This window comes from Microcaecilia unicolor, chromosome 10 (assembly GCF_901765095.1).
Source record: "Microcaecilia unicolor chromosome 10, aMicUni1.1, whole genome shotgun sequence".
In the NCBI taxonomy this organism is placed as follows: Eukaryota; Metazoa; Chordata; class Amphibia; order Gymnophiona; family Siphonopidae; genus Microcaecilia; species Microcaecilia unicolor.
In genome coordinates, this window is record NC_044040.1 from 158,325,227 (window position 1) to 158,337,636 (window position 12,410).

The window sequence follows — 12,410 nt, forward strand, 5'->3', positions numbered from 1 at the left end:
TCTATTTTATACCACGGGAACGTTAATCGGCAGTTGGCACACGCTAGATGGTTACCATGCAGTTAACGCATGTGCCCTTACTGCTAAGTCAATGGGTGGTGTTAAGGGTTTAGGCTGTAAATAGACGCGTGCTGGTTTTAATTTTGCCGCATGTCCATTTGCTGGCCCAACCCCCCCTTTTTTCCAGATGCGGTGGAGAAATGGTCCAGTGCGCATCCAATACATGTGCCCACACTACCGCAGGCCACATTTTGGCATGCCTTTGTAAAAGGGCCTCAGTATTTATTATTTCATGAAGTGTATTTCTCTTAATTGGCCAGCAGATGGCACTTGTTTTGAGTTTTAAAGCTGTTGCAGAAAAGGATTTTCTGTTTTCCAGTTTAAACTTATGGAAAGGCAATCTGCAGTACCATTAGGCAGCTACTTTCAAAATTGATGCCTTGGGTTCTGATTGGCCCTGGATTTCAGATCTAGCCTGAAGGTACTGGATTTTCCCCAGTCTCTGCCAAGGAGCAGAGAGAGAAAGATCTCTTTACTGTGGCCCTGTGAGCGGTTATATTTTATAACCTGTAAGCAGCTATATTTCCTGAACTCCCCAAGTAGTACCCAGGTAGTAAACAAATGTTTAGATAGTTTTATAATTGATCTATATTCAGTTACTGGTTACCAGTTATTGTTTGCTGATTTCACCTAATTCTGTTCACTCTTCAAGTTCTGGGACAATAAACCTTTTTTAGTTTATTGACTGCTGTCCAGGACTAAGAATCCTGGTTTGTGGTTTGGGGTCTGTGGGTGCTTTCTGGAGCTGTGGGACCCTTGGAATGTGGTCCCAGTGTCCTAGAAATCACCGGAGAATAACCTGAGAGTGGGAGACTAGCCCAGAGGCAAGTGGGATCCAGTTGGTGGGAGGACAGTGCTAATATAGAGCATGTGCCCAGGTGCAGGCGGGCCTTAGCACAGCTGGGAACAGACCCTCCAGGCAGTGGCGTTCCTAGGGGGGGGCTGACACGCGGGGCAGATCGCCGATGCGCCCCGCCCCCCGGGTGCAGCAACCCCCACCCCACCCCCGCGAAAGAACCCCCCCCCCCCCGGGTGCACGCCGCTGGGGGGGGGGGGGGTGCTGCGTGCCGGTCAGCTTCCTTCGTTTCCATGCTCCCTCTGCCCCAGAACAGGTTACTTCCTGTTCTGGGGCAGAGGGAGCATGGAAACGAAGGAAGCTGACCGGCGTGTGGCACCCCCCAGTGGCGTGCACCCGGGGCAGACCGCCCCCACTGCTTCCCCCTTGGTACGCCACTGCCTCCAGGTGAGTGCAGGGTTAATCCCAGGTGGGTGCTAGGCATTTTGTGACAGGATTTTCTTTTGTAAATGGAGCCAAAGAATAATAAATACAATGCCCCTGCCTGATATTCAGCTGGCGGTGGTCAGTGTTTGGTTTTTTTTATGCAGACCGTCGCTGGCTATATTAGCCCCCAATATTCAGTGCTGGACCATGTACGGGCACTGCATGACAGTTGGGGGGCAGACAGGGAAAACTGAGAGAGAACATTGGGTTTGTGTTTGGACTGGGGTTGAGGGTAGGTGGTATAGTAGTACGAGCTCCTTCCACAAATAATGGGTACTATATAATGCTTGTCAACTTTTGAGGTGTTGTGAAGGCCTGTCATCAATTCTGTAGTGCTATTGTAAACCCCCCTGGTGGCAGAGCAAGGTATTAAAATGATGGTACCAAATATGTCACAGTGTTTCCCCAAAATGACTCAACACCAACCAGGGAGTTTAACAATAAAAAGAAAATATTTTTTTATTATTTAAATTATATTTAAATGCTAATGAAATGTTACCAACTTGCAAATTTAACATATGTATTTCAATTACAGCTTTGCAACACAAATCAGTTTAGTCTCTAGAAACATTGAGAGCATCCTCAGATAAGTATAAATATTAATTACATAAATCATTTAGGTACATTCAATTCCACAAAACACCAGACTCTTCAAAGTCTCCCCTCTCCTGTCCCTCAGACCCCCGGAGACCCCCAAGGATCCCAACATGTAAGTTTTCCACTACTCTTTTTTTCTTCATTTAGTTATCTCTCACTTATTGTTCAGGTTTCCTTTACTATTTTCTCTTATGTGCACTTTTTAAAATAGTTTCAGTCAGTTAGCTGCTCTCTTTGTTTTCTCTCTCTGGCTCTCTTGAACAGTGGGCGCCTTTTCTTTCAGGTGATGATCTCCAGCATCAACTTTCTTCCAGTCTTTTCCTAGTAACATGTTCTCACCAATACAGCTCCTTCCCAACTGCCAGCCTGAGCTGTTTGTCACTCTCCTGAGAGTTCCATCAGCATGTGGAACACTCAGCGCATGCACACAGACTACTTAGTTTCACTGCACTGCTGCTCACTGTCTCTACACCAGATCTAGAAGGAGCCAGGTAATCTTTTCAAATTTAACCCATAGGGTTACATTCGGGCTGGCAAAATAAAAAAAAAATTATATAATAAACTTTTTTTTCAAACACCACCCCAAAACCAACACCCCCTTAGACAATCCCTATATCCAAACACACCATTCCATCTACATTTGTCTAATGAATACATATGCATCTATTCCCAACATTACAATTTCCATGCACTTTACCCACATATACATTTAATTTTTACATGCCACCCTTTTTAACTTCAGTTTTTATCACAATTTCTTTTATGTGGTGAATATGTTTCAATATACTTTTAATACAAGCACAACAATTAATTACATGTTATCTCATGTTTGCACAACCTCTAGCATAAACTGACAAGGTTGTTTCTGGGTAACCCCTAGTCCTCCCCTCAGATCAGAATCACCTCTCAGTCACAAAATATCTCTTCTTTTTCCTCTTCTTGAAATCATAGGTCTTTCTTTCCTTGTGTCTTCTTACATGCTTCTCTGCCTTACACTCTCTGGCTGGATCTCTCTGACTGAAGTCCAATTCTCCATCTGTACCTTTTCGTCTCACAGGCCAGGAAAACAGTTGCAGTTCTTGCCCCGCAACAGACTCTAGCTGCATCTCTGTCCATTTATTCCAGCCCCTTACTTCTCTTTGCCTTATTTCTTTAGTGTCTTTCCTGATCACAATTTTCCTCAATTTATTCTTATATTTATTTTCAGATTCTGGTAACGTTTTCTTCAGTACCATTTCTTTTCTTACTGAACTGACTGTCCATTCAATCTCTTCTGAATGTGCTGATTCACTTATTTCCAACCATATTATATTTTCAGGACTATTGCTCTCAGGATTTTTTTTCTTTACCTCATCAACATCTGCCTGGAGGTTTCTGTTTTCCACAAGGGGTTCCAAAATTTCCTGCCGCTCCAACATCTCCAGAGAATTCTCCACATGGAGCTCTTCCTCTTGCATAGGTTCCCTGTGTGGTTGTATCACTGGAGGATCCTCATTTACCACTTCTCCTTCTGGCAGCTCAACTTCTTCAGAGTGAGAGAACAATATTGATTTAGGAAGTGATTCCACCAACTCAGGTACTGAGGCTTCTTCATTTCCATTCCCCTCTGCCACTGGCCGCTCTTCTTCAAACACCAGAACCTGTGACTCCACGTCCTGTTGAACACCCGAATTTTCCACAGCTTCCTCCTTTTTCCTTCTTTCTTCCTCAACCAACTTTTCAAACGCCCTCTCAATCTTATCTAATTTCTCTTCCATCAGTTCTAGTAGCTGAGCTTTCTTCTGTCTTTGAACCAACTCCTCAGACGAGACGGTCAGGACCTCAGTGGTCTGATAGACCTGGTACCACTGTGTTGGACTAGACCTGGGTTACCGGACCCTTTCAACTTCAGGGCTTGACTCATATTCCCACAGGCCTAGGTTGCTGCTTCTGGTTGCCATGGACCTCTGCATCCTGTCATGATGGAGGTCTTCCACTGCCCACTCAGCTCGGCAGTGTCGCCAGACATGACCTTCTTGACCACACTTGTGAAATATGAGAGGCCTCCGGTCCCTGCTTCTGGTTGCCATGGACCTCGGCATCCTCTCATGATGGAGGTCTTCCACTGCCCACTCAGCTCGGCAGTGTTGCCAGACATGACCTGCTTGACCACACTTGTGAGATATGAGAGGCCTCCGGTCCTCTTGAAATGAGAACCTCCCAGCATTCTCACACCACTGTCCATGATGCCAACCTGCATTTTTTCTACAATATTCTTCTTCTTCCCAGTAATCTTCTCTATTATAATCTGCTCCCCGATCCCCAAATCTTCTCTGTTTCTCCATTCTGTGGCTGGGAGTGAACTCAGACCCTCGGGGGACCTAAAAATTAGCCAGAAAGGACACACTGATAGACATTCCATAATACACTTTAAATTTACAGGCAAGGCCACCCCCAGGGTGTTAAGTGGGGTGATTTATCCTGCCTGTGACACCAATTGTAAACCCCATTGGTGGCAGAGCAAGGTATTAAAATGATGGTACCAAATATGTCACAGTGTTTCCCCAAAATGACTCAACACCAACCAGGGAGTTTAACAATAAAAAGAAAATATTTTTTTATTATTTGAATTATATTTAAATGCTAATGAAATTTTACCAACTTGCAAATTTAACATATGTATTTCAATTACAGCTTTGCAACACAAATCAGTTTAGTCTCTAGAAACATTGAGAGCATCCTCAGATAAGTATAAATATTAGTTACATAAATCATTTAGGTACATTCAATTCCGCAAAACACCAGACTCTTCAAAGTCTCCCCTCTCCTGTCCCTCAGACCCCCAGAGACCCCCAAGGATCCCAACATGTAAGTTTTCCTCTACTCTTTTTTTCTTCATTTAGTTATCTCTCACTTATTGTTCAGGTTTCCTTTACTATTTTCTCTTATGTGCACTTTTTAAAATAGTTTCAGTCAGTTAGCTGCTCTCTTTGTTTTCTCTCTCTGGCTCTCTTGAACAGTGGGCGCCTTTTCTTTCAGGTGATGATCTCCAGCATCAACTTTCTTCCAGTCTTTCCCTAGTAACATGTTCTCACCAATAGAGCTCTCTCCCAACTGCCAGCCTGAGCTGTTTGTCACTCTCCTGAGAGTTCCATCAGCATGCGGAAGTTTCACTGCACTGTTCCATCAGCATACTCAGTTTCACTGCACTGCTCACTGTCTCTACACCAGGTCTAGAAGGAGCCAGGTAATCTTTAACATTTAACCCATAGAGTTACACTATGCTCCAATACAGAGATCTTTGCTGTGAATTAGAGCACTGCTGAGTCATGCTTGTTCTAATTAAATACATATACATGCTAGGTTCACTGAAACTAAGTCCCCAGAAATAATATCACAAGACTGTTCGGAGATGGGATTCTTAGAAAACCATCCAGAGTGACATCAAAAGACATTTTTGAGGGGTTGCAATCCATTACATAAAGTGGACAACCAATTATTTTCTGCAAAGCTATCAGAACTTTGGAGCCATTCCTAATGGCACAAATTATATAAAAGGGGCACTCTTAGCCTCTCTACAGATTTTCATCTAACCTGTGAATCTATGTTGAACATGCTCAAACCAGCTCTGCCTGTAACTACTGCCAGCAGCTCCAGCTGTTCCCTGGAGCCAGAGACTTGCATATCCAAGTACAGGCCAAGCTCTCATTGGGGGTTCAAATAGGCACGCCTATTCTAGTTCTAGGGAAGTGTGTGTTTGTTTTATCTGAGTTTATTATCACAGTTTTTAACTGACATTTGAAGTGTATGATATTACTGTTATTCTATCTTCATTCATTGTTTTTCACTTTTCTTCATGTAAATAGTTTTTTATATGAACCAGCTGATATTCAAAGTGATTTAGCTGGCCGCTGACCAGTTAAATCACTTGGTCGAGCCTAGCTGCTAATTTTCAGCTGCACTTAATTGGCTATTGTATGCTCCTTAAGTTTAAAAAAAAAATCTTGTCGATCCTGAAGATCCTGCCAACTCTCAGCCTGTTTCCAACCTTCCTTTTATTATGAAAGTTACAGAAAAAGTAGTATTACTGCTGTCTTAATATACTACTAATCATTTCTATAGCAATAGACAGCCAATGCTGTATACATTATATGGAGGTATTTTCTCTGTCCCTAGTAGGTTCACAATCTTTGTACCTGGGGCGAAGGAGAGTTAAGGGAAAGTTTGGCAGTAGTAGGATTTGAACCAATGCCACCAAAGAAACTGGAGCTTAAATCCAGCTCCTTAGACTGCTCAGCCACACTACCAAAGCTGTGAATCATTTCTATCACACCAGTCTTTCAGGTTACTGGACAATTACTTATCTAATGCTCATCCTTTGATGCCGGAGGTCCCACAGGATTCTGTTCTGGCAGGTGTGCTATTCACAGTGTGTTTTTTCTAGCAAAAAAGGTGCCAGTACTCAAATGATAGGCCACCCTTCAGGGGTGGGGTGATCACTGAGGGACCCACCCCACAATAGCCAAGCCCCTTGCACTCAGTCACAGAATCTATGTAAAGGCGGAATTGGTGTGTAGAGCCTGAGCTCTTCCATTAAAACTTGAGGTCCATGGGTCAATTTTAGCAGACAATGGAAAAGGTGCCAGTACTCAGTACCCCCAAGTGCCCCCTCAAAAAAAGCCCTGGCTATTCAATGTATTCTTCAGCCCCCTCATCATGTTTATACAGTCCCTCAGTGTTAGATCATTTCTTTTTGTGGACGATATCCAATTACTTTTATATTGAAGCCAAATTGCCAGACCATGCTTCTCTTTATGACTTTCTATCTAAAGTGTCTGTGTGCTTCTCACCAGGTAAATGTTAAGCTATGTGGGTGATAGGGTCTGCTATTACCCCTTAGTCCAGTGCACTAACCACTAGGAGTAGCCTAGTGGTTAGTGCAGTGGACTTTGATCCTGGGGAACTGAGTTCAGTTCCCACTGCAGCCCCTTGTGACTCTGGGCAAGTCACTTAACCCTCCATTGCCCCTGGTACAAAATAAGTACCTGTATATATATGTAAACCGCTATGAATGTAGTTGCAAAAAACTCAGAAAGGCTGTATATCAAGTCCCATTTCCCTTTATTGATTGGGAAGCCTGTCACTTTGATTCCTACATTAAAAACTCTTGGAGTTGCAATAAGCACTGAAATTTGTTTTTAGGTATCAAATTGCTTCCACAATAAGGACCTGTTTCTTTGCCCTTTGGCAAATTAGATCAGTCCTTGCTCTGTTAACGAAGGATGACATTCATACACTTTTTAATGCATTTGTTATCTTGATTCAGCAATCAGCTTTGAGTTGTCTACAATTAGTACAAAATGCAGTCATTCATCTCTTCCATCATGTATGATTTTACGATCATGTCACTCCACTTTTCTTAGAATATCATTGGCTCCCAGTAAACTACTGAATCAAATTAAAAATTATAGTCATTGCAATTGAAGCCAAGCAGGTTGACTTACTAGTATCTCTTTTTGATGTTCTTGTCCCTCTTGCCTCTTCTCATCAACTATGCTCCTGCAGTAACAAGTTATTCACAATTTCTACTCCATCACAAGCAAGATGGGATTCCACCAGAAAGCACTGTTCTCTCTAAGCTGAGCGGGAGTCCTCCATTTACAGTCCTACCAGTAGGGGGTGCTGTTTCAATATCATATTTTCAATAGTGAGGGACAGGTGACTTCTGCAGGACACCAGGGAACCTGCCTGTCCCTAGAGATTGAAAACACAATATTGAAACATCCACCCCTACTGGTTGCAATGCAGTTGGAGGACATCCACTCAGCTTAGAGGGAACAGTGCCAGAAAATCTACCTTCTGTTTCCTTTTCCCATTAATGTGGAATTCACTACCTAAATATCTCTGACTAGAAACATGGAGGGGCATTTTGAGAAAAATGTCCAAAAATTTAGTAGTGAACCTTTTCATTTTCAGATCACCAAAACGTCCAACTTTTTGTTTCAAAAATTGAGTGGCCACACAGACATCCTACCAGAGCAGTGGGGCACCCTAGGGGGCACTGCAGTGGACTTCACATAAAAGGTCCCAGGTACACATCTCATTGTTACTTCCTTATATTGTATGGAGAGCCCTCAAAAACCCACCAATATCTTACTGTACGCAACTGTACACCACTACAACAGACCTTATGCCTGCAGATGTCACCTATATGTAGGTATAGTAGGTTTTTAGTGGGTTTTGGAAGGCTCACATGTTCCACCACAAGTGTACTAGTTAGAGTGGGATATAGGCCTGGGTCCCATTCTCTACAGTGCACTGCACTTACCACTAGGCTACTCTATGGACCTGCTTGCTGCTCTAATAGGACTGGCCATAACTTCTGAAGCTGTCATAGAGGCTGGCACATACTGTTTCTTTCACATCTTTGGGGGGTAGGAGGGGTCAGTGACCACTAGGGGAGTAAGTGGGGACATTACTTAATCCCTCCAATGGTCATCTGGCCATTTAGCACATCTTTTTGTGACTTAGGTGTGATTGAAACAGGTCTAGACCAAAACATCTAACTTTTAGCCCTGGCCATTTTTGCTTTCTTCCATTAAGTTTTGGGAATGCCCAATTCACACCCCCAACAAGCCCTCTTGTGATTTGCACTCACTGCAAAGAAAAATGTCTCAAATCTGAGTTTCAAAAATCGTGATTTGGACGTTTTTCAGAGAAAAATGTCCACAAATGCCACTTTATGACATTTTTGAGACCATTTCCTGTTTTGAAAATGAGCTTCATTGCTACTAAAGCGGAGAAAATTGATTGCAGTCCCTGAAGTAGGTGAAGTACATGGCATTTAGTCCTGCTTTTTCTTTCCTCTTTTTTAATGAAGTAAATCACTTTGATATGTTCTGAACTGTGGTATAGCAAGTTTGGTAATCAAATGGACAAGTCTTTTGATTATTCATGTAAAATTGTGAACTGATATTACTTGCCTTGTGGTTGTAGATATGCATGCAGTTCATAGAAGAATTGGAAAACTACAGACCAGTACACTTTACCTGGGTAGTGGGAAAAGAAATGAAGCTGCTAATGAAGGAAAGTGATCTGAGGCGTCTTGATTTTACCAGAGGTAGATGATGTTAAATCTGATTTCTTCGATAGAGTGACTAGAGAATTAGGTCAAGGACATGTGTTAGATTTGGTCTACTTGGATTTCAACAAAGCCTTTGATAGTGTCCTCAAAGGAAGCTCATAAATAAACTGAGCAGTGTGGAAGTAGGTCCTAAAGTGGTAAACTGAATAAGAAACTGGTTGTGTGATAGACAGCAGAGGATAGTGATAAATGGAATTAACTCAGAGGAAATAAATGTGAAAAGTGGAGTGCCTCAGGGATCAGTCCTGGAGCCAAATGAGCCCTTCAGAGCAAAAGTGGGTCGTGCACTGATTTATAGCCTCTATAGCCTAAAGACTTAGAAGAAAAATCAGACCATGTCTAGACCTAACCAATTCTGCCATCTGGTGAATGATTTTTTTTATGCACTAGCTACTTTCTACATAGTCTTTAGAACAAGAATGGGGGCATGTCCATGTGATGTAAGTCTTGTGGAGTAACAAAATGGACTTCACCCACTTTTTTTTCTCAGGAGCTTAAATCTGTTCATTCACTTTGTGAGCAATAGTGCTGAAGGGTTAGAAAGAAAACTTTGTCCTTTTGCAGATAATATGAAGGAGTTTGGAAACTAGAAAACTGGTTGAATATTTGGTAGTAAAATTTTAATGTGCAGAGTGACGTATTTAGGGTGCAGAAATCCAAAGAAGTTATGGGGCCTTTTTACAAAGAGGCAGTAGGGCTATTGCTAGGTTTGCACATGGCAAATCAGCCCTACCACTGGGCTCGCACAGGAGCCTGGTGGTAGATCTGGGTCTACAGCACGCCATTTCAAACGCTAGAAAATATTTTTATTTTCTAGCGCTGGTGGGTGGGGAGTAGGCATACTCGGTAGAAATCTTGCAGTCCCATACTCTGCCCAATTATCACTGAGTTACTTCTGGAGTCCTCACCACCTCATAAATAAGAGCTGGTAAGTCCTACAGTAGTATATGGCCGTGTTGGCAATTTTTTATATACTGCACGGCCATTTTCTGGCCCTTTAAAAAAAAAAACCTTTTACCCACTGTGATAAAAGGTGGCCTCAGCGAGCAGCAATCCCACGCACTGACACTACTGCAGGCCACATTTGACCGCTACTTAAAAGGACCCTTATGTGTGATAGGAACGGAATGGCTGATATGCACAGAACAAGAGAGACCTCATGGAACAGAGGACCACTGATCTAAAGCTACCAAAACACTGAACTTTATTTGGATTTAGCTCATTCTTTTTTCAGTAATAGCTCAGAGCAAGTTACATTTAATGTACAGTAGGTATTTTCCTGCACACAGAGGACTCGCAATCTAAATCTGTACCTAAGGCAAAAGGGTTAAGTAATTTGCTCAAAGTCACAAGGAATGTCAATGGGATTTGTCGCTTAGCTTCCATGGTTCTCTTCATGCTGCTCTAAAAATTAGGCTGTTGCTTTCCTTTATAGGATGCAAGTGTAATAGGTGAAATAAACATCTATAATTTAAGCACCAGTACTTAACACCAACCATAGACCTGTCATAAGTGCTTATGTGCAAACACTGGAGATAAGTTATGCCTGTAAGTGGGAGTCCCATTCATATTACACCTAGACTCTGCCTATGGGTACACCTATCTCTCAAATATATACTACTATGAAAAAAGGCCCATTTCTGACACAAATGAAACGGGCACTAGCAAAGATTTCCTCGGAGTGTGTATGTTTGAGAGGGAGTGTGTGTGAGAGTGACTGTGTGAGAGAGAGAGAGAGTGAATGTGTGAGTGTGTGACAGAGAGTGAGACTGGGTGCGAGTGTGTCTGTGAGAGAGCGTGTGTGTATGAGAATTAGAGTGTGTGCCAGGGGACCCCCCTCCCTCCCAGTTCCAGGGTCGCCCCCCTCCCTCCCAGTTCCAGGGTTTTTCTCCCCCCTCACTCCCAGGGTCGCCCCCCCTTCCTCTCAGTTTCAGGGTCCCTCTCCCCCTCCCTCCCTCCCAGTTCCAGGGCCTCCCTACCTCCCAGTTCCAGGGTCGGCCTCCCCCACTCCCTGCCTCAGTCACCTTTGGGGGCATACCTTACTGCAAGGTCCCTGCCTCATCCTGTACTCTCATCTCACAGGATTCTGTGCTCTCTGCTTGGCTCTCCAATTCTCTTCTCAGTTTAAAGAATTTGTGGAGAGTTAGGGAGTTAGCTCCTGTCTGACTGACTGCTGCTGTTCTCCGAGCCAGAGCGTTTCCCTTGGCTCCGGCTGTCAGTGCTGCACTGCAGGGGGGATCAGCTGGTAAGTGCTGGCTTTGATTTTCTTTTTTTGTAGCGGCATGGCGGCAGAAACTGTTAAACGCGGTTCCCGTTGTGGGAAGCGGCGTTCAGCGGTGGGAGTTTGTATTGCTGAGTGTGCTAATGTGTCTGAGGCAGAGGGGCCTTCCTCCATCATGGAGCCGATGTTTTCCCACGCTAGGAAGGCGAGGGGCTGCCGGAGGACAGGCCATGCTTGGAGGGCAGAGAGAGAGAGAGGGAGGGAGGCGCGGGGGCTGGCAACTCTACAGAGTTCCCTTGAGGGCGGGGCGATTATGAACCCTCGTGTGGTTGGTCACTGCTGCTTGTGACGAACCCTGAAGTACGTGACGTCAATTCAGGGGATGGATACAGAGAGCACAAATGCTTCAAGGTTTCAGTGCCACAGAATCAGCTTCAGAACGTTGGAGGTGCTTTTTATTATATAGGATGTAAGATATGCACATATTTACAGAATGGCACTTAGATGGATTATTGCATTTATGTCTGTATGTGCTGATATTCTAAGTAGATGATGCTGGACTAGGGAGAGGGAGGAGGCAGAGATGAGAAAGAAGAGATTCTGGCCTGACAGAAGGGGAGATGATAAAAAGAGAAATGATGGATGGATGGGGGTCAGAGATGAAAGAGAGGGGCAATGCTGGATACGAGAATAGATTAGACTTGCTGGGAAAGGGCAGGGGGCTGTAGGTGAAGTCTATGTGTGGGGGTGGTAAAAATGTAAGCATTGATCACTGGAGACCCATGGTACACCAGTGCAGAAAGGACCAGGTGAATGTAAAAGATGGACTATCATTTGCAATGACATATCCAATATTGTTAACAATGGCAATGAAAAGAGAAAAAAACCTCACAATATTAATGATATTGTTTCTATAGGGGCCCTTTTGCTACCTGGCGGCGGGACTACCACTGGGTTTGTGCATGGGAAATTGGCCCTACTGCTGGGCTTACTTAGGAGCCTGGTGGTGGTTCTGGCTTCCAATGCACGCTGTTTCTGGCACTAGGAATTTTTTAAACTTTTCTAGTGCTGGAGTGTGTCTGGCGGTAATCAGGCAGCACCATGTGCTGCCTAGTTACCACTGGGTT